The sequence below is a fragment of the Manis javanica genome, chromosome 16 (genome assembly GCF_040802235.1).
Source record: "Manis javanica isolate MJ-LG chromosome 16, MJ_LKY, whole genome shotgun sequence".
NCBI classification, from domain to species: domain Eukaryota; kingdom Metazoa; phylum Chordata; class Mammalia; order Pholidota; family Manidae; genus Manis; species Manis javanica.
The window spans coordinates 55,264,929-55,288,796 of NC_133171.1; the positions used below are offsets into that span (position 1 = coordinate 55,264,929).

Consider the following 23,868-nt stretch of genomic DNA (forward strand, 5'->3'; position numbering starts at 1 on the left):
AACTGCTAAATGTTGGGATAGTTTCACATGGATCAATATATGTATTTAACTAAAACAACTCCCTATCTTCACCTGGGATCTCAAAGAACTGAAGCATCAAGTAAGGGGGAACCATAAATAAACAAACCCTCTTACAGACTGTAGTCCAACTTCAAGTCGTCTGTGAGGCTCAGAGAATCAGAAGCTTTGAAACTGGGTTAAGGTGATCCTAGCTTGCTAGTGTCCCTGCCTGCAGAAACTAATGGAAATCCTTTCCAGAGGAAGATGTTGTCATTGCTGCCTCAAATGATTTTTCAAATATAATGTCCAAAACATAACTAGGTACATGAGGAGATAAAACAACATAAGGATGAACCATTAGTAAAAACTGACAATGGAAGTGGACCCACAGGGACATGAGATTGGAATTAACAGACACAGACCACAAAACAACTATACTTATTCTGTTTAAGGAGAGAAAAGCCAAGCTTGAGTATTATAGCAAGGCACTAAGAGATGTAAGAAATGTCATAACAGCTCTGAAAAAGAACCAAATAGCAATTCTAGAACTGAAAAAAAAAGCAAACCAAAGAACAACCAAATTTAAGTGCTCAATTGATGGGTCTAGGAAGAAAATTTTTTAAAGAGCTGGAGAGTTAGTGAACTGAAAAACACAAGAAACTTTCATAACAAAGCACAGAAAGACAAAAGATAGAAAATTCAGAAGAAAGGGATATAGTGAGAAGGTCTAGTATGTGTTTCAATTGGGGGCCCAGAAGGAAAGAGGAAAAGATACAGAAACAGTATTTGAACATATAATGGCTGAGAATTTTTCAAAATTAATAAAAAACTATTCAAAAGGTGAGAGGCAGTCATGGAATGACGTATATCTACTTTACCATGTGTTCTGACTCTGAAAGTGTATATCCTTCATATACAAATCCTTTGAAAGGGTTCTAAAACCAACACGGAGGAGGTAGCTCCATAGTGATGGAATGGGGCTTGGGTGGGCTGAGTTCAAGTACAAGCTCTGCATTTCTTAGCTGTGCCACCTGGGTAAGGTTGCCAAACTTCAATTTTCTCAACTAATAAATGTGACTAGTACCATAGGCCGACCCCACGTTGGCATTTTGAGAATTAAGGGATACAAATGTGAATAAATCTAGTGAATGCCATGTGCTTTAAAATGACGTGGTTTCAGGAGTAGCACAGGCATTTCCAGGGGACACAAACAGTGACAGGTCAGGACTGGCTACATAATTGGCAGGTCCCATTGTAAAATGAAACTGTGGGGCCCCTTGCTGAAAAAGTATTGAGTCCCAAGAGGTGACAACAGAGCTTTAAAGCACACATGGATCACGTGCCCATAAAGCCAGCCTTGGTTGACAGCCCTGCAGAGACCTGCTCAGTGCCTTAGGAAAGTGCTGCTCATCCCACACCCAGGTGTTGCAGCCATAGGCCATGGTATCTGTGAATGCTGAAGGGGAGCAATGTTTGGGGAAATTGCAAGCATAAGTGTTTCCAAATGCCAAGGAGGGCAAGTGCAGTGACGGGAGTGGTTTTTTGAGAGAGTGGGTGGGGCTAGCCAGGCTGCCTTCAGAACTGTGGAACTGACTGTTCCCCACAGACTCTGGCCTAGAAAAAAATCCTGCAGCTGTATCTACAGGGCCTGTTGTTTGCTGCGGTGTGTTACAACACAGTCTGGCAGCCTCCCGGGCCTTTCTGTCTTCCTCCTGGAAGAGCTTGGTCCCAGAGCATGTGACATGGCCACCCAGCCCTGAAGATTTGCCCACACAGCTCCTCACTGTTCCCTCAATTAGCAGGCTTTTCCAGGTCTGCATGCCTCTTGCTCATGGTCCCCCAGTCCCCAGGGTCCCTTCCTTCTTCAACATCCCTCTGTCCAGCAACATCATGTTTTAAGACTCATCTCCAGTGTCACCTCTCCAATGAAGCCTTCCCTGCCTCTTCCAGGAAGGGCCAATTCCTCCCTCCCTGGAGGCTTCCACTGTGCACTATGTGGACATCTGTCACAGTCCCTGCAACATGAGGCATAATGACATGCAATGTGGATGGCACTGTCTCCTAAGGCTGAAGCCCTCAAAGGCTGGGACAAGCCTCTTCTCACCTTTTTAAACCCTGCGCATAGCACAGTGCTTAATACTTGCTGTTAATAGGCATAGTAGATTACTCAATTAGTGTTAGTATGCAGAGCTGCACCAGTGTCTTGCTGAATTAATGCATGAATAAGTTGTTCCAGGGACTCTCTCTAGCCATCTGGTAAAAAGGGAAACTTTTTTTTATTAAGGTATCATTGATATACACTCTTCTGAAGGTTTCACAAGAAAAACAATGTGGTTACTACATTCACCCTTATTATCAAGTCCCCCTCCTATTCCCCATTGCATCTGTAGTCAGATGCCACAGAGTCCCTACTTGTAAAAAGGGAAACTTACAGGCACTGAGACAGGGCTCTAGCCCTGGAGGAGGTTTCACCATCTACTCTAGCTGCCTTTTCTATAGGCACCACCACCACCTCTTGAAGGCAGGGATGGTAAGCTGCAGAAGAGACTCTTCATAAATATCTACATAACAAATGTGATACAGTACAGAGAGCAGATTTGAAATTTTAAGATGTGGCTTCTGATCTGGCTATGAGACTTTAGGTTTCCATAGGTAACTACTAAGTCCCATAGCTATGTGGCATTAGGTCTCTTACCTCAAAAATGAGGGCATTGAGCTAGCTATTCCAAGGCCCAGGTGCAGGCCCCTCCTGTGAATCTCTATGGAAGCTACTCAGAGGCGGCCATCTAGTTAGAAGGGCCTGGGCCCCTCTGGAAGTGGGTTTGCTCGGCAGGCCTATCCTTGGCCGGTGAGGGGTGGGGCAGAGAACACAAACATTTTAAAGGCCTTTGCTGTCTCCATTGCCGGGGAGCTCATGTTTGTAAGGTTGAAAGTCAAAGGAAAGCATAGTCTTCAGTCACTGAGTGTCCAGAGGGAAGTGCTATGTGCTAAATTGGTTCTCAAGACGGGATTTCTCCCAGTCCCAGCTGGGCATCTTTGCCTTCCTGGGGTTGTTTCCTGGGGCTTACCTGGGTTGTAACCTAATCTGCTAACCTGACCCAAACAGCCTGGCCACCTCTTTACATACTCTGGGCAAGGCAGGCTGGATAGACAGATAGAAGGTAGAGCTTTCAGAGAGACAATTTAGATGTGGTCAACTAGCTTGTTTAGGCATTAATTTCTCTGGAGGTAAGTGATGGTGTGAAGGGGTTCCCGTCAGTTTCCTCTATCCCTTCCCTCGGGCCCCCACAAAGGGCAAGGACCAGACTCGTGGCCTGGCATGGAGAGGCGGAGATTACACTAAGGCGGAGGTGCAAATGGGCGGAGGCGGGACCTATTTGCGTAGACCGCGCGCGGCCACCAATCCGGACAGGCGGATTGACAGCCCGCGCGCCTTTTGGGGACGGACTGACAGCCCCAGGGCCCTATTGAAGGCGGGTCCTGCGGCCGGCGAGGGCGGGACAGCGCCGGGCGCTGCCCGGGGGATTCGGGCCGGTTCGCGGGCGCTGCCAGTCTCGGGCGGCGGCGGCTGGTGCGCGGGCGGCCTGCTGGGCTGGCAGAGGAGCGAGCGGCGCGCGGTTGAGGCGGAGAGAGAACGAGCCGACCAGCCACCGCGGTGACAGGTATCGGCGCCATGGCCGCAGAGAAGGGGCGGGCCGCCGCGGCGCCCGGGAGCCGAATTCCCTCCTCGCGGTCGGGTCGCCGCCGCGCTGCCTCCCCGCCTCCTCACGCGGCTGCCCAGCCTGGCAGGGGCACATGGGAGCCAGCCGGACCAGGCAAGCTTCGAGGAGAGCGCGATAGACCCCCCAGCCCCACCGCCAGGCTCCTCCGCGCCCCTCCGGGGCGGGGCTGATGTTCCCTGCGGGAGACCCGGAGCCCGGCGGCTACGGGAATCGCCCCCGCCGCCGCCGCGCTCCCCCTCGCGGAGGCGAGGCCGGTCGCGCCCGCTCGTCCTCACCGGCTTTTGTTTCCCGCCCGGGGTGACAGGTCCCGTCTCCGGCCTCGGCCGGCAGCCCCCAACACGCCCGAGGCCCGGCGCGCTGGACCGGGGCCGCCCGGAGCAGGCGGCGGGACCCGCGGAGAGCGAGCCAGGCGGCGCGTGAGCAGCAGCCGCCGCCGCGGGCGAGAGAGAAACTTCGCCTTCCGGGGCCCGGGCGGCGGGAGAAGTCGAGCCGCGGTGAGCCGGGAGCCGGGATGCCGCGGGCGCGGTGGAGGGTCGCTCACCTGGTGGGCCTGTGGAGGGTGAGGATAGCGGAGGGCCTCGCCGCTGCGCTCCTCGCTTTCGGTTTGCACTCCCGGGGCGGTGGGTGTAGGTGCGCGTTCACCACCTTCACCTGTCGCCATGGGACAAGTGACTGGGAACGACATCCTCGCTCTCAGGCGCTCTGGGAGGGTGTCAGCGCAGCGCAGTTCTGACAGGTGCCAGGTAAACGCCAGTGAAAACTTGCTTTAGGGCCCCTTCTTTACTCAGTACCCTCCTGGACGGCACAATGCCTTCCCCCTTACTGATGTGTAAAAAGGTGTGCTGGCGAAACATAGGACTCAAACCCAGTCAGTATTGAAGAAAAGCCATGGATGGGGTGGTGGTGGTGGGCTCAGCGGGTAGATTGTTTTCTTTTTGCTCGACGAGGCAGGAGGAACATTTTAGTCTCATTTAAAAAAATCAGTTCTGCAGTGGTGGCGAAAGCACAGTAAGCAAGTTGTAAATGGAGAATGCAGAACTCTAGACAGCCTTCAGTGTGGCGCAGGACAGCGTGTACAACGTTTGGCCGCCTTTCAGAAATTCTGCGTGAAGTAGTTTGAGCTCGTGGTGTTGGACTTACTTTTGAGGAGTGTGTTTTCCAGCGGAATAAGGCTTAGCGTTGAATGGGAGCTTTCTTTGCCTCTCAGAGGGTAGACCGTAGTGTTTGTTTTCATTGTCGTTCCATTTTGTTAGATTGTAGAGAAGGCAAAAGTTTAGGCATACTTCAGTTAAGTATTTTTAATAGTCTGTAATTCTGCCCCCCTCCCCCGCCAAAGGGTTTCTTCTTTAGAGAATTATAGTAGGCTTTTCTCTTGGTATTTGAATCAAAATTCAAGGATAGGCATGAAAAAAATTCTTCCTTTGGCGGGAAATTTTTGTCATACTTCTGCTTAGCATTTTCTGTTTGTTTCTCTCCCGTCTGACCTCCACTTACCAATATGCAGTTATGGCCCTGACCAATTCAGGGCATCTATAGGAAAAATATATTTGAAAATAATACATAATAATTTAAAATATATTTATTTTATATTTTAAATATATTTTAGAAAGGTAATTATTCTAAAATGTGTTTTAAAAATACATCTTTTTAAATGAAGGTGATTGACATTTGTGGGAAACACTTGATTTAGTTTACTCAGTTTTCCTAATGTGAGTTGTTTTTTATCCATATTTGGTTATGATTTATACTTGAGATAGAGGTTTAACATCTTAAAGAACAAAGTTGTGATTTTGATTTAATTATGCCATTAGTGTTTCATTGAATGTTAATTTTACTTATTTATCTAGTTAACTAATAATATCATTTAAAGCTGAACTCTTTACCCAATTGGCTAGTTGTGACTATTTGGGTTCAAAAAGATCATCAAAGATGGTGTGATAAAATGTTTTATTCTTTAAAACAACAGGCTTATTTATTACGTGGTCTTTCTTTGCCTTTCCAACATTTTTAACAAAACAAGTATGTTTCTGAGTCTTTAATTTTTTTGTTATGGGAATTTTTTTTTTTTTTAGTTATAGGAGTATTGGGTGAATTTCTTTTTAAAACATCAATTTTAACCATTTCAACATGAAAAACTTAAAATATTGGATTAGCTATTTAAATTTTCAATTTTCTGTTTATTCTTGGGTTGTAAAAGAATATATACCCTGGGTTATTTAGTTTCCGAAAGGTTTCTTAGCTTAGAACGAATTAATCTGCAGAAGAAAACATACTCTCTTTGTAGTTGTAGAAGCTAAGGCTATTAAAAGTTGAGTTGGCTTTTGATGCACAGGGAGGGTAGATCAGCTAAACAGTGACTCGTCCTCATGTGGAGTGGGTTTTGTTCTATATAAATAGTTGTGAGGAATCTTATGACTGGGGCTCATTGTTTTGCTTAATTTATATAGTTTCTCTTTAAAGTAGAGATAGGAATATATTTTATTATGTGTAATTAAAGTTTTATTAATTTTATCCTAAGATAAATATACCACATCATAAAATTGTATTTCATAGTTTTATTTACAAAAAGCGTATCTTTGGAACTTTAACTATAAAAATGCCTTTTAATTAAGAACTCACTTTCAGATTCAGTTTTTAGATATTTTATTTACTGATTTTTGCCCACTTTAACTTGTGGTAGACCATATTATAAAATTATGAACCACGTTTCAGCTTCAAAATTAATTAACAGCTGAATTCTCACATGCACTAAATAAATATTGGGAGAGAGTTTTTGTTATTTAACCTCAGGTGTGGCTTCTTTTCAGTTTGGGGTGAGCAAAGATTTCTGAATGAATAAAGCCACAAAAAATAGCTATATTCGAACAGAAATCAAATGACACTGTTAGACTGCTTTATTTAACAGTAATATGCTTGTAATACCTGATAGTAAGAATAACCTTTAAAGGCCTTTAATATAATTTTTCACAATTCCTAAAGAAGAATCTGTATTGTACATGTTTTGGTACATTTTGTAATTATTTAATGCTGAACAATTAAATATTTACATTTTGTAATTCTGAAGCTATCTGAACTTCTAACCTAGCTGATTATACTTAGATTTTGTTTTTCATTATTTTACATTTTTGGATTTTTGTACAATGCATTTTTAACTTGACATTATATCCCCAAAAGTGTAAAGAAAATTAAATCTACAAGCATCAGAGACTAGGAGGATATTGGTATGTAAATCACATAACTATTGATTTAAAAACAGTAGCCACTTAAATGTGATTTAATTTGCAAATGAGATCTTTATGGTGTACAAGATGGTTTTGCCAAATGAGACAGGTTAAGATAATTTAGATACAGCCTTATTTAACCACGTAACTGTAATCTGTGTAGTTAACAGGTTACTCCTTAAGGATATTTTAGCAATATTTGAAACACTAAAATTCAAGTACTGAAAATAACTTGTACATCACAATTTGTACATCAGTTTGTTATGATGAAAATTGCCTGTACATGGCTGAATTTTATACATGTGAGACTATAATCCTTAAATAGGGCAAGTTTATTTTATTCTGAATGTAGTATTCCAGTCTTTTGAAAAACATCTAGTTAATGAGAGTGAGGGACCACCAGAGGGAGTATGGGGCTATGCATTTATTGTACCTGTTTTCTACTCTGGTCTAGAACAAAAACATTGACAAAATAAGAGTAAAATTTATTTTAGTTCTCCAAAAAAATCAAGCAAAAAGATATTGAAAGTTGGGATTGTAGCTATTTGGAGCTGCTGTCATTTTTGTAACATTTAGTTAATCAAGGCTATTTTCTTTTAGAAAAAGATAGTTATTAAAAAAATGAAAATGATGCATTTTTCAGAGTGAAATAATGGGTTTTTAGTTTTATATCTGTGAAAGTTAGGGAAAAAATGCCGAGAATGTTTTTTAAGATTTCAGATGTACTACGTTTTTATTGTATGTTTGAGATTTTTCACTTTTTGGAAGGAGGAAAAAAAGATGTAGAAAGATCAAAGGCTAGAAGTGGTTGTTTCTCCCTTTTGTAGTTGCAGATCCTTCCTAAACCAGGCAATGGTAAATTTCCAGAACCCTTAGTGGCATTCTGCCTCCATCTTGGCAATTTAAAGATGATGTTAAATGAGGAGCCACTCCTAGTCTCCTGAAAATGATCACCTGATTATTAAAAGCAGGTTGGAATTTTCAAACAGATGTCTGCAAAAATTTAATTTGTGTTTATGTTTCTTAATATTCTTATCTCTGGAAATTAAAGAACCTCCTCTAATGTCAGTTGGAAATTATACAATGAAACTTGAAAGTCAAAATGTCTCTCTCTCACAGACTTAATGTTGTAGTAAATTACTTTTTTGAATGGAGAAAATATCCGAGCAATGGAGTCCTTTTCAGAATATATTCAGAATGAGGATGGAATGGTCTTTACCCATGTTAAATATTAACGAATGAAATAATTTCTTTTTAAAGCGAGACAATAAAATAAAATCTTGTAATCTTAACACATACCTTGTGTTTTGTCCCTAGCATAAAGAATTATGATGTGATGGACGGTAACATTAAATGTTTTGAAATTCTAGTTTGGAAAGAGGATTTTCTATGAGAAGAAGGTATTTCATTGAAGCGGAACAGGGTAACTTACATGGAGAGAAAAATTAGTCTTTTAAATTATTCTTAGGTCATAATATAATACTTATTAAGAAAAATTGAGATAATCATCTTTCCCATCTTAGATTTATTTTCACTATGAACTTTGTAAGTTCTTTTAAAATATCTTTGTTGGTCCTAGGTGGTCTTCTCAGAATCTGTTCATCTGTCTTATGTATTTATACACACACACACACACACATATATATATTTGCATTTTATATATAACTATATATATATATATATACAGCATATAACTATAACATATATATATATATGCTGTATGTATATGTGCACATATAAATCAATCCATCTACCTCCCAGGCTTATTTATGTGTGGAACCTATTCTTTTTCTAAATGAAATCTTACTGTACCAACAGGAATAAAATATATACATGTCCAAGAAAAGACTGATACAAATGTTCGTAAGTAGCTTTTTTCACGTTTGAAATGAACTACTGATTCATATAACAGCATAATTAATCTCAGACGTTTTAGCCTAAGAGAAGCCAGCTACAAGTAAGTGCTCCATGATGTCATTTATAAAAAAATACAAGAACAGGCAAAAGTTAGGTATGGTGGTAGAAATCAGGACAGTGGTTTCTGGGTAAGGGCTGTGGTTGACTGGAAAGGGGCAAAAGGGAAATTTCTAGGGAAATGGAAATATTTTGTAGCTTGATTTGAGTGATGGTAATTCCAGCATACACTTTTTAAGTAATTTTTATTTTCACATAATTTTTAACTTACATAAAACTTAGAAGACTAGTTCAAGGAAGGTCTAGGTTCACCAGTTGTTGGTGTATACACTTGTTCAAACTTACTGAGCTGAATACTTGTCATCTGTGCATTTTATGGTGTGCAATTTTTACTTTAATAGGGAAAAAGCTACAAAAATTTGTTGAAGGAAATGATCTTATCTGCAAAAAGTGAAATACCTCAATTCAGAATTAAACAGTGCTTTAATTTAACAATGTAGTAGAAAAAGAGGATCACTTACTGTCTTTTGTCTCTATGTATATGTATTTATGCTGCATCGAATTCCATGATGACATAATTCTGTTAGAAGAAATAGGATCCTGAAAGTGATTCAAGGTAGAACTGCCAGCAAGGAAGCCTTGCTTTATTTTGTTATCCTATGCATGTCACCTAGGAAATGAGATTGATAGCTAGCAACAGTTTTCTGGAAATTGAAGGTGGTGATTATTCCTGTTAGGAGCTGTACACCTACAGTGTGCTAGGTTTTGCACAGACATGTACAGTCTTTACTGTCTTACAACTTATCAAATGAAGAGGAGGCAAACAAATCTGATTCTTATTCTTGGGTGGTGCTGTTTATCATAGGGTACGATTGGTGCTTGTAAACCATTTAAACTATTTTTGGTTATCAGTAAGTGGTCAATCCAAGTAGTGAATTTGTTGCTCTCTCTCAGTTTTACTGCTGCCATAGTCTCAGTAGAGTGATTTGATTTAGATTATATCTATTTAAATCATAGCATAAATTATGATGATTGTTAAGAACATTCAGTTTTTCTATTTCATATAATTTTACATATGTATTCTCTACAATTTATGATTAGGTATAATTTACAGATATTGGTCCATTAAAAAATTTTTTGCATCTATTTTATTTATTTGCATCTATGTTTATTTATTTACTAGAGTGGAAGATACTTGAATAGGACTAACCAGCAAGTTGAGCAAATTAATCATTGATACTGGGAATAAATGTTTATTTTGCCTTTACTAATCAAAACCATATGTTTATTTTATATGGCTATACAGAATATATTTTTCTTCAACAAAAATTGTAAGTTCATTGAACAGAAAAATGACAAATATTCAACATCAACCAACATGGATAAAAGGACTTTTTCCATTTAACATATGTTCCTCTGAAATGATAGACATGGTCTTTTCTTCCTTTCACACACATTAAGACTTACTTGGTCTACTGAGAATGAACAAAACATTATATGAAAGATTTTTTTTTTTGAGAGGGCATCTCTCATATTTATTGATCATATGGTTGTTAACAACAATAAAATTCTGTATAGGGGACTCAATGCACAATCATTAATCAGCCCCAAGCCTAATTCTCAACAGTCTCCAATCTTCTGAAGCATAACAAACAAGTTTTGCATGGTGAACAAGTTCTTACATGGTGAACAGTGCAAGGGCAGTCATCACAGAAACTTTCAGTTTTGATCACGCATCATGAACTATAAACAATCAGGTCGATTATGATTATTCGTTTGATTTTTATCCTTGATTTATATGTGAATCCCACATTTCTCCCTTATTATTATTATTATTATTTTTAAATAAAATGCTGAAGTGGTAGGTAGATGCAAGATAAAGGTAGAAAACAAAGATTTTTTATCTGTTAGAATTTTGTTTGGAGTTGTCAAGCTTTAAATAAACTGTAGATAGAATTTTTAAAATATCTGTAGGTAGCCTTTTTTAGGCTTTTTATTAGGGACATTTCATACTATTTAAAACTAGAGAGAATAGTATAGTAAACCTTCATGTTAAACCTCCAGGTTTATTACCAGCATTTTGTTAACATGCTTTTAAAACCGTTGAATTTCACAGCTATTGTAAAATAGTAGTAGTATTGGTGTACCAGATTTTTCTCTCATTTTCTCATTTTGCTGTAAATAGAAAAACTTAAGCAGTGTGTTGTTTTAGGTCATAGACTAATTTGACTTTGAACAAATTATGAAACTATATACATAAAACTATGAATATGATTCATAATGGTAATTATGAAACCATATATATATTTATCCTTAGCATCTTTCTATTAATTCATAGCCTGAAAAAGAAAGATTGATTTTTTTAGCTTTTCATTTAGAGTAAATCAGGCCACGTATTCTATATCTATAGAATAAATTCATCTGGAAAGTTAAATTATTTTCACAGTGTAGTAACTCAGAATTTCTGTTGTGTAAAAGTTTTTCTGTTGCCCTTTCTTTCTCTCAAAACTTAAATCACTGCTGTGCTTTTGGGTCCCCAAAGCTGTATCTGTCTAAATTTGAGGTCTTTCAAACTTGAGGCCCCAAATTTCACCTATATCTTGAAACACAATATGTTTAAATACCATTCTGAAGCAGCTAACACCCCCACCACCACCAGCCCCCAGGCAAAAAACATATCTTCTCCCCTTTCCTTTTTAGCTGTTAAATGACTCCATTATTCTTACTGGTTGTTTTTACTCTCCTTTTTCTTCTTAAGCTCAAGTGAGTCATTAAAATCATTTTGTTTCTAACTTTATAATGTATATTTTTATCCTTTTTATTTCCACTACAGTCTTCCTACTTTGATCAACATTTTAAAGCAGGAAGTTGCCTTTAATCTATAATGAACTTCTCACAATCGAAGTTAAGCTGTGTTCCTAAAGTAAAACAAGACATTTTCTTTACTTCCAGAGAAGGCTTCAGTCAGCATTATAGGCAGACACATAATTTTAAAGTCTATAGGTAATCATTATGTTAAAACCAAGGTGTTATATATTTCCAAGTCACTCAGCTCCGATAACCTGGTGAGTAGTGACTGGCAGGACCCAGTTTATCAAGGGGTGTGTAAACGGAAGACTTTCTTGGACCATAGGAATAGCCCAGGATGAGTTCCTTCCAGCCCAGAATATCTGCAAATACTTTGCAGTAGAGGAAATACTGAGTGTATGTAACACATTTTAAGGACTTCCTGGTGTTTTTATGGCTAAAAGTACAGGTCTCTGGGTTTACCTTAAAAGTCTTCTATCCCTTGTTCCATATTTCCTGACCAAGATAGTTCCCATCAAAAAGTCATCTTTGCTGTAAGTGATGTGGTAATATATTTCATTACTTTTCATTTCTTTACAGGCTTCTGGAATTGACGCTTGTTAGAAATATAGGCGCCTGAGGATACTTGAGAATATATGAAATAGAAAGGGGAAAATAGGTGATACCCATTGCATGTCTCACTATCTGTCATCCAACCTTCAGGTGTCTTGGGCTGATTTCCTTCCAAATGAATTTGTAGTTTATTAACTTGGTTGACTTTTAGTCAGTTTATGGAGATCTTTCTTCTTTCTACTCTTCTGGGAAATGTTTGAATTTCCTCCTGGTAGGAAGGAACCAAGACCCAATTTAAGATTACTGACTTTGGTAATAAGAGAATAAGATTCTATATTGTTTTAGATAATCCAGAATATCTGATTATTTTCTTTTATGGCAACTAGGAAAATGTGGAGATTCTGAGATGCTTATGCAGCAATTAATTTAATGGTTATTGAGAATGGAAAATGGAGGAGAAAAATACTCGATTCCAAGGAAGCCTGCTTCCTAAAAAGTAGGACAAGACATTGGGATGAAATTCAGGAGGGATGCTACTAAGTAGCTACATGATCTTGGGCAAGTTTAAATTATTTAACCTTCCTGAGCCTAATTTCAGTTGTAAAATGAATTGGTTGGATTAGATAGTGTTTTAAAGTCTCTTTGCAGCTCTAAAATTCTAAAAGGAGTGGTTTCTCAGAAAAACACTCTTAATTTATATACTGTTCCTGGTTAAAGGTTTTTCAGTGGATATTTCATATATGTATTTTTTTAGTTTCCTGTAGAGATTAGGAAAATAAATAAGAGTCAGCATTCATAAAATGAGTTAAATTTTAGTGTCTTCATTTATCCATGTCTTTCCACTGAATTTATTCTGGTCTCTTACTTTTGCCTTCTGTTTGTGTCTGTTTTCCTGCTTTTCTTGCTTTTTCTTACCATCTACGCTTTACAGTGTGACTTTCATACCCCTATTTTTGTCCTTCTTGCTACTGCTTTTTTTCTGTTTTATTATAGGCATGGGATTCATCAAATAGACCCTTGAGTCTGAGCTATCACAGAATTAAATTTAGTCCTAATAGCCAAATAGTTGATTAATGGTACCCTTCTAATTTTAATATAAAAACTAGAGAGATGAGTTGTCGGGTAGAGGGAGTGGCCAGGCCTGAAGGGAGAAGGGATGGTGTAGAAGAGGGTTTCTAAGGATTATTTTGGTATTTTAAGTCTTGATGATGGTGACTCTGCCATTGATACTAAAGTTTGGCTCTGAATCTGAATTTCTTGAGGGCAGTATCTGCACCCTTAATTTTGGATCCTTAGTGTTCAGTGTAGTGCTACAGAGTAAGTGCTGGTTGAGCTGAATTGTTAGGACTGAGTCTTTCTTCAAGGTGTTTTGTGGTATGCTGGAGATTAGCAGAGTAAGGTATAGACTCTTAAGTAAGACTTGAGTAGGACTACTACTGCTACTTTGTTATATTGGACAAGAATGATATTTACCTTCTCTAAGCCAGTTTCCTCACCTATAATATTGGAGAGGGATAATATTAATTAATACTCACCTCAGGGTTGTTGTGAGAATTAAATGAGACAATGTGTTTAAAGCACTTAGCCCAGAGCCTGGTATGTGTTTTCAATAAATGTTAAATACCACTTTGGTTTCATTAACAAGCACTTTTGTGTTCCTGATATTAAGTTCTGTTAGGTTCTCAGTAGAGGTGTCACAATTAATAAGACAAAATCCTGTTAGAAAAGATAGAACACATGCATGAAAGACAAGTAACCACCTAGGTCCAGTAGTAAGTGGCAAATGAGTGGTTTACTAAAGGACTCAAGAGGCAGTAGAATTGCTAAGCAGATGACACCTTTAGGAAGATGGCAGAACTTGACCTGAGCTTTGAAGGACTAGTTAGCAAGTTAAGAGGACAGGCTTTCTGGAGCTAGACTGCCCATATTGGAACCCCAGGTCTGCTACTGTGTAATAGGTTGCTTAACCTCCTTCCTAGGATTGTTGGGAGAATTAAATGAGTTAATACATGTCAAGCATGTAGAGGGTGCTCAGACATGATTAGAACATGATAAATTATTACTGTAAGTTGAGAGATGGGAGAATGCGTTTTAGATAAGACATTGAGTGATAATGAAGGGAAGATATCCTAAGTTTATTTGAAATGATGAAGCCAAATGGGCTGGAGGGAATAACCTATTGGAAAATAGTGGGTGATTACATGAGGCAGAATTATGAATGGTAAGCCAGTACTTTCCAGTACTGAGGGATCTTGGGAGTATTTCTTGGGTTATTTGTGAAGCATTCTTGTATGTTACAGATAACACTTTTAAGTCTTTTAAGTCTGTAGCTCTAGCATTGCTCACTATCTATCCGGATTTCAGTGTAACCAAAACTTCTATTCAAGGTAATTTTGATACTGGAGCTCATGATTTTTTATTCTGAACCATTGTGCCTCTTTAATTTATCCATTTCTGTTCGTATGCATGTGTTTTTGGCTTTCTCTTTTTCTCTCTGTATTCTAGTTATTTACATAATCCTTGTTCTTTTTCTCCAAAGTTGTTGGGTTTCTGCTACTGTTTTCCTCTCTGTTCTCAAAAACCCAGTCGAGATCCTAAATCACCAAAGCTATAAAGTGGAAAGGGCCAGAAGAGGGAGAAAGAGAGGAAGGGAGAGAAATATCCTTAGTCCAGCCATCTTGTTTTACAGATGAGGATGTTGAGGTTCAGACAAAATGAAGTCACATGCTTAAGATCCAGAGCTAATACTAATGAGCAGGCCTGTACATTTTCAAGCTAAAGTAGGGCAGTCTTCTTACTGTCATCCTAATGTGATTCTTAACCATGTGGGTGGGAATTACAGTAGTACTACCAATAATTTTTCTACTATAGCTATTAAATGCCAAGATAAAAAAAATTGTACTACCAGGAATAATGTGATAATATTTCAGCCTTCTTAATGAGAAGCCATGATTACATTTCTTGGATGAGTGTGGCTGTTCTTCAAGTAATATTTAAAAGCAACACTCCAAAATTTGCTTTAAGAATAAAAGGATTTCTTTCTTTCATTTTTAGAGTTATAAATTTAACGGTGTTGTAAACATATATAACATTCTCAAAGCAAGTGGACTTTTTGTTTCTATCATGGTGGAACTCAGGTTCTTTTATAGAGTAGTTGATGGGATGGTAAGATTAATATTAAAAGTTGGGAGCTGTTGGACTTTTCATCTCACAGTCCTTAACCCTATATTTCTAGCAGTAGTCTCTATGTATACATCTTCCTCAGTCTCTTAACATTTTATTTTATTTATTATTATTATTTTTTTTATTATGATATTATTAATATACAGTCACATGAGCAACATTGTGGTTACTAGATTCCCTCGTTATCAAGTCCCCACCACATACCCCATTACAGTCACTGTCCATCAGCGTAAGTCTCTTAACATTTTAATATGTGCCACATACAATGGTGAGGAACTTATTTATACATTGTTTTCTTCTAAACTGTTTTCCTACCTAGATGTGGTATGATACAATACCCACAAAGCCTTAACCTTAGTGTCTGGTCACTCTACTTGGTCAGTAAATACTCCCTTCCCTTTTTACAGAACAGGTAATTATTTCTCATATATAATGTCAGTTCCTAATCATGGTATCACACCATTTTTCTTCCTTTGAAATATATTGTTTTAACTTTGTCAAGATGCCCTCCCTGCATTTTGAAAATTTTCATGGTGTATGAATACTTTTTAGTCACTTTAAGCACAGTTTCATCATGAAATCATTTTGCAACTGGTAATCATGTTCTGTATTATTTCCCATGATTAAAGAAAGAATGGCATGGGTTCCACAGAGATATCCAAGACCTCTGCTCGTATAGGCATAGTCCTTTAAAAGAAAAAAGGTAGGCTTTTGGACTACATTCATTTTACTAAAATACTAATTTTTCTTTATCATTTTCCAACGCTGAAGTTGCGTTGTATAATCCACACAGATCTATACAAGAAAAAATTTTCCATGTCCTCAGTGCTTCATATCAGATCACTTATTTATATTTCCCATGGTTTGGTTTCTTTTTCCTGTCTTCATTTTTCTGAAGAGAGAAGTATTTTTTTTCTCTTATGATCTGTGACTTGTTTTTTATTTGGCTTCCTTAGGTGTATGTACGCCCTGCAATTCTTGTATGTTGAGAAAGAGATAATTGGTTTTTGTCACTTTCTTATGTAAGTAATAAATTTGTATTTCCATTTTTGTGAATTATTAAATTACTGCTATTGCTATGTTAGCTGCTGTATACCAGTTCTATGTATCATAGTTATATTTGGTCATATTAAGTTCATGTCCACTGTTGTGAAAAGTGGTAATACCATGGCTGGGGTGTGTTTATGTATTGCCTCTGGAGTTGTAGCCATTGACGAACAGGAAACTGAAAGCTGAAAGTTCAGGAAATGTATTGTATTTAGACTTTGTGGAAAAAAATATATATGATACTTGACTACTGAAATCCATGGCCATTTGAAGACAGAAAAATTTATATATGCATTTAGTTGGAGACAAATATTACAGATTCTTATAACTACTGTCAAATGCTTAATTATGATAATAGATACAATATGTGCTTTGTAGGCCAGGAACATTGTGCAATGCTAGGAAAAAAAAGTAACAGATTATTTATGTGTTCAGCTATACACTTTCAAGAAATAAAACAGCTGGCACATCTGTTGAATTCTTCAAGGATGTCTTGTTTTCAGTGAATTAGAGTTTTGGTTTTAGTTGAGTTTCAGAGGAGAGGTCCCTGTTTTACAAGATAGCCTATTTTACTCTTAGGAAACCTGATGGTTAAGTTTTACTTTCTCATATTAAGTTGAACTTTTTTTCCCTGTAATTTATTAATATACTCTATAGATTACTTAGTGTTGAAAATAAAATGATTTTTCGACCACAATTATTTAAAATAAATGTATCTCAAGTGTTTTTAAAGTATGCTGGCATTTTGGGTGCCTCATACTCTTCTACTCATACGAGTCTTTATCTTTGAACTTAAAAAATTTCTCAGGGGAGATGTGATTAACATATATGCCTGATAACCTTTATTTTCTTATTGTTTCTATACTTAGTTGTTTTAACAGGATATGATTCAACATTCTTACTCTTTGAGTCAAGCACGAAATTTTAACAGTTTGTTAGAAATGGGAATTTTCTAATGTATTTTTGTTGCTGTTCATTTGTTGTATATTTCAACAAAAGGTAATTAATGCCTATTTCACTGCCATAGTAAATGAAAATTCTATTACAAAGTTCTTTTTAGAAATTTTAGCTGTATTACAATAAATATGCCAGTACATTATAATCATTTTGATAGCCTCACTTAAATTACCCTCTTTTCAGGATTGGTTTTGGTTTGGATCTGTTAGGGTCATGACTGTTGTGGTGGCCAAGGGGATAGAAAGCGCTGACTGGCAAAGACTGGGGAATTGGGTCCACCCCAGGAGGTGAGGAGCAGTGGTTCCCCCTCTGTAAGAAATCCCAGAATGCTGTTCTAGCAGCAGGGGAAATGGGTTCAGGCTGACAAAACAAGGAGTCTCAATAAGGCCAGACAATAAAGGGGCTGGTATAATGGGATCAGGAGTTGAATTTTATGCAGTAGCTAATTTGTTGTTGCAATAGTTCTTTTCAAGAGCAGCTTTACTTATTATATAATACATGTTCATTGTAGAAAAATTAAGTAAACATACATAAATTAGTGAAAAAAATTTTTCTAGAACATTTTCCCTTCTCTGAATGTTCTTAATTACCCTTAAACTTCATTTAACATCCAGGTTACTTCTTATTTGTTTATTTGAAAGGGTACTTGTTGAACTGTTCTTTCCATTAATTGTGCTTCTAATAACTTTTGAAATTATGTAGGAATAGGAGTTAATTTTTAAGTCTTTGTTTTTGTATGATAGAATTATTGTTAGTTTGTATCTGCTTTCTAGGAAACCCATAGGTTTAATAGGCATAATGAGAATACAGACCTGTAAGTTAGAGTGATTCTTACAGGGGAAACTGTAAAAAGGGAAACCAAAAACCCTTTTTGTATGCTCTTTGGGAGCATGAGTTAGGTCATTCTTGTTCACCATTATATCAGTATCATCAGGTGTAATGCCTGACACATAGTAAGTGTTCCATAAATAATTGTTGAATGAGTGGATGGTTCTCATTAAGCATTTTGAGTAACTCCTATTTCCTATACTGTGGATAATCAGGATCAATTATATTCACCCGAAGTTAAGAGTCTTTGCTGTGCTCCTCCTTTTTTCTTAAATGAAAATTTAATAAACTATTTTTTTAAGTTAGATATGTATGTGTATACACACACACACTCCAAAAAGTGAAAATCCTTGTTTCTTCCCCTGAATCCCATTATCCAGAATTAGCTACCAAATATGGTTTGGTATATATTTTTTCTAGATATTTTCTTGTGTTTACAAGTGTATATTCGTTTTCCTTATACAAACAATATAATGTGCATTGTTTTAGAATTTGCTTTTTTTCCCCATTCTTTAAACATGTTTCCATATCAATTAATATACAGCTGCCTCTTTCTTTTTAATCACTGCATAATATTTCATTGTGCATACATATAACAACAGTCCAGTAAGGAAATTTCAAATGTATCCTATTTTTAAAACCATTACCACAATGTTGTGTTTAATATCCTTCTGCATATAATTTTTTTTGCTTCTATAGGTGATTTCCTGGAAGTGATATTGCTGGGCTAAAGGATATTTTCACTTAAACTTTTTATTGATACTGGCAAATTCACCCTTAAAAATATTTTACCTCTTTGTACTCTCACAAATGATTTGAGGTGTTGTTTTCTGGTATCTATATTCATTTTGTGGATTAGAAGGGGCAACTTCTGAAAATGAATCCTGCTCATAGCAATTTGAGATGTTCAGAAGATAATAGATTAAGTAATATACTCACATTGCCTGATGTAAGTAATTGAAGTCAAGTGGAAGGTGTTCTCTATTAATCTGTAGTGTGTATTGCTCTGATTCAGATATGGAAGATCAAGATGTTGGTTTTCTAGGGTTTGTCTTAGATTGTTTAAGATAAATATTTAGTAGTGACCGTCTGAAGGGGTAGAAGGTCCTGAATGCTGGTTTGAGAATTTTGGATTTGTTGTGCTGGGGAGCTAAAGTCCTTGAATTGTGTAGTGTATTGTATGAAAGACGCTTTACTGACAATTATGTATAGAATGAATGGAAGTGAGTTAGTAGGCTGGAAGTAGGAAGGTCAGCTGGAGAACTGTGGTAATTCAGGAAGGCAATCGAGAAAACACAGAATATGGTGAGAGCTATGGAACTGGAAAATAAGATAGTAGGGAACAGTAAACAATTGGCGAATCCTGTTGATTAAATGGAGAAAAACTATATTAAAGTTGTAAACTTAGGAGAATAGCCAAATAATACAGATAATGAAGTAAATAGAGAAAGGGCTAATTTTGGAAAAAGCTTATTTTCTTTTAAAATGTAAGGATGTAAGGAGTCCTGAAGTATCTGTAGTCAGGTGATTCAAGAGAGATCAGAAACTGGCGAGTGGAAGAGGGAGAATTTGTAACTAAATTTGACTATAATAGAAGTAGTTGAAGTTAAGAATAGATGAGTAATTTCTATTACTTCTGGTATCAAGTTGTTGACTGGGAAAAGCTGTTGTTTGAGAACTACATGTTGAAAAGGGGTACTCTCAATAATGGGGGATGGGGTGAAAGAAGAATCAGGAAAGGAAATTAATCTGAGGAGTAAGAAAAGAATCAGGAGAAATGTTACTGAGGTCTCATTTTCATTCTTGTACTCTACATATGATACTACATTTGTGGGAAGTTTTCCAGGTAGAGTCCATCTTCTTCCTTTGTTAGTGATACCTCAGAAAATTTTGATGGTTATTTGAAATATGGAGTGAATTTTATCCCTCCCCCCAACCCCAGAGAAGGTCTGATGAGTCCCGCCCAGGCCCGTCAGTGGACTGCCCCTTTCTTCTTCTCCTTCTCTTCCTTCTTGACCTTACCCAGTGTGTTTCTGTGCATTGCCTCCTTGCCCGAGTCCCTGGAGCTGCTGCTGCTGGAGTCTGAGGAGCAGCCGCGGCTGTGGTCATGCTTTCAGTTATTAGCTGTTCTTGCTTCTGACTGGCCTGGAACTTTGGGGGTACTGTGCTTGGGGTCTCCCACCTGGCCTGCCTCCTGTGGCTTCTTGAAGTGGAGTCTATGGCTGCCACCAGGTCGAACTCCATGGTGGTGAGATGTGTGTCCCAGTGAATTATATTTTGAACTTGAATAGTATACTTGAAAAAAGTTCTTGGAAAAGTAATTTTGGTGTCATATGCTATGTTCCTTTTAGTTTCATAAAATCTTTTCATCTTGTTTTCATATCTATGGGTCTTAAACAAGAAAAAATACAGCTCATTGTTGGAGAGACAGAAGTCCAGATATCTTGTATATTTTAATTGATCATATAAAAAGTATTCCCTGGCTTTTGAAACTGGGCTAATAATATGGTAAGAATCCATATCTTTTTAGAAAGAGTTTGAATTTAGAGTGGAATTAATCAGTGCTTGTCAGGATGGAGCCTATGTACAGGAAATGATCTAGACTAAAAGTACGAACTTGTGACACTACTAGGGAGTCAGTATATGAAATGGTTAGAGTGCAGGCTTAGGAGTCATTCTAGTTCACTAGCAATCTCAAGCCCCTTTATTTTACCATTTGGAAATGGCTGTAACATTTCCTGTATCATAGAGTTATTGAGAGGATTCTTCATGGAACTTACATTCTCATATGTACATAAATATATGTCCCAGGTGGTAAGTGAAAGGGGAGAAATGGGACGGCCAATTGCTGGTGTTTGTTGTTCTTTTATATGGGGCAATAGGGAAGTCCTCTCTGATAAAGTATTTGAACAGAGATCTGAAGGAAGTGAGGGAGTAACTAATGTGACTATGTGGGGGAAGGGTTCCAGGCAGAGGGAACAGCATGTGCAAAAGCCTTGAGGAGAGGTGCACTGGAGAATACAGCCAGAAGGCCAGCATAGCGAAGCAGAGCAAGAGGAACAGCAATAGGAAATAATTTCAGAGATAGCCACTGATCAGCATGTAGGGTTTTAAGCATAAGAAGGACTTTGTTTTTTATGGGAATCCATGGAATGTTGCCAGCGTAATTTTTTTAAAACCAGTCTATCACTTTTCTTAAAAAATGCTTTAAGTTCTCTATTTCCTTTGGAATAAAGTTCAAATGATCTATTCTGGCACACAAGGTCCTTTACAGTCAGGCTTCTGCCTATTTATTTATCATTGTCTGCCTTCCCACACGTATCCTTCACTTTAGCCAAATTGGATTACATGCAGTTCCCTGGATGGGTCATGATAATTCATGTCTTCGTGTCTCTCTGCGTGCTCTTTGCCCTGTGAGAAACCATTCTTCTCAGCTCGCACAGTCATTGGCTCTGTTTTAGAAGGTCCTTTTAGAGGGTCTTTGTATTCCTGGAGCACCCTGTGCCTTGTCTCACCATTCCCTCCCCTAGCCACTTTGTACTCAAGCCACATAGTCTTGGAATGTGCTGTGTTCCTTTACCAGCCTTGATTTTACTCTTGCCCCCCTGGCCAGTTGAAATTATGCCCATCCTTCAAGAACCATCTTAAACACTGCCATGTTTTCCCTACTTTATAAACCTTTATAAGCTGCCATTTTTTTCCTACCCTTGTAAATACTTTGTAGCTCTCTTATACTTAATCACAGTTATCTTGAATTAAAATGTTTCTTTGCCTTACCTCTCTCTCACAAAACCCTTGGCCTTACTTATTTCAGTTTCCAGTATAGGGTCTTTGCAAATTTCACGTTCAGTAGGTATTCATGGTGTGAAGAAATCATAGGATAATATTTACTACTGGCACCAAAAATTAGTGCACCCCTTTTGAAATGTAGTTTGACATAATGTATTCAGACACATGAATAGTCATGGTTTTTGACCCAGTGATACCACCTCTGGAAATCATCTTAAGAAAATAATACAAACCGGAATGACAGTTATAACAGCTACCTCTACTACTAATGTTGAAAGTTTGCTGTGTCAGGCACCATGCAAAGCTTTTTACATGATTACTTAATTTAACCCTCAGAATCTCCAGAGTTGTAAATAGTGTTAACTTCATGTCATAGATGGGAAAACTGAGGCAGATAGAAATTAAGTGACTTGCCCAAAGACCACACAGCTGCTATGTTGTCAGGATTCCCACTGAAGTAGACTGTTTCAGGAATACATACTCTTAATTATATGATAAAAGCCTAGGTACAAAATAGCACTGTTACGGAGATACATTAGAAACAATGTATATTATGAATTATTGTCCATTCAATAGAATAATTTTCACAATAGCTTTATTGACATAAAATTCACATAGCATAACATTAATCTCTTAAAAGTATACGAGTCAGTTGTTTCTAGAGTTGTATTCATAGAGTTGTACAACTGTTACCATCATCTCACTTTAGAACATTTTATCACTCCAAAAAAGGAATTTCCCACCCTCAGCAGTCTCTTGCTACTTTTCCCTTTAGCCTAGGCAACCACCAGTCTGCTTTCTGTCTCTATGCATTTGCCTATTATGAGTATTTCATATAAATGGAGTCATCTAATATATGGAATTTTGTGTCTGGCTTTCATTTAGCATAATATTTTCAAGGTTCATCCATGTTGTAGTGTGTTGTTAGCACTTCATTGCTTTTAATTGCTGAATAATATTCTGTTGTATGACTCTACCACATTTTATTTATCTAAACATTAGTTAACGGGTGTTTGGGTTGTTTCTATGCTTTTGCTGTTACAAATAATGCTGTTATGAACATTCACAAACAGGTTTTTGTATAGACATGCATTTTCATTTTTCTTGGAATTGCTGATTAAATGATAACTGTTTAATTCTTAAAAGAGCTGCCAGACTATTTTCAAAAGCACCTGCACCATTTTACATTCCACTAGCAATACATGAGGGTTCCACTTTCTCTGCATCTTTGTCAATACTTGTTATTATATCTGTCTTTCTGCTAATAGCCATCCTAGTGGGTATGGAGTGGTATCTTACTGTGTCTTTGATTTGCATTTCCCTAATGCCTTATGGTGCTTAACATCCTTTCATGTGTTTATTGGCCGTTTATTTATCTTCTTTGGAGAAATTTTTCAATTGGCTTCTCTTTTTATTATTGAGTTTGCAGGATTTCTTAATATATTCCAGATACAATCCCATTAACAGACATGTGATCTGCAAAAATATCCCCTATTCTGTGTTATGGCTTTTTCACTTTCTTCATGGTGTCCTTTGAAGCACAAAATTTTTCGATTTTCATGAAGTCTTATTTATCTGTTTTTTTCTTTGTTGGTTGTGATTTCAGTTTCACATAAGAAACCATTGCCTGGCCCAAGGTCAACAAAGATTTACCCCTATGTTTTCTTCTAAGAGTTTGATAGTTTTAGCTCTTACATTGAGGTCTTTGATCCACTTTAAGTTACTTTTTGTATGTGATGTGAGGTAGGGTGTCCAACTTTGTAGTCTTTTGCATGTATAGATCCAGTTGTCCCAGCACCATTTGTTGAAAGGCTATTCTTTTCCCCATAAAATTGTCTTGGCCCCCT

At 37.6% G+C, this 23,868-nt stretch overlaps 1 protein-coding gene across 3 annotated transcripts in view; it reads left to right on the forward strand.

The window, feature by feature from the left end:
- Positions 1-3,478: 3,478 nt before the first annotated feature.
- The window catches only part of LOC108388152 (peptidyl-prolyl cis-trans isomerase FKBP5), a 133,672-nt gene continuing 113,282 nt past the window's right edge, over positions 3,479-23,868 (forward strand). For 2 of the 3 annotated variants that reach the window (XM_073224013.1, XM_073224012.1), the window contains exons 1-2: positions 3,479-3,662; positions 4,027-4,216. The gene's annotated coding sequence lies outside the window, so the exon portion shown is untranslated. The other variant, XM_073224014.1, reaches the window with a different exon arrangement.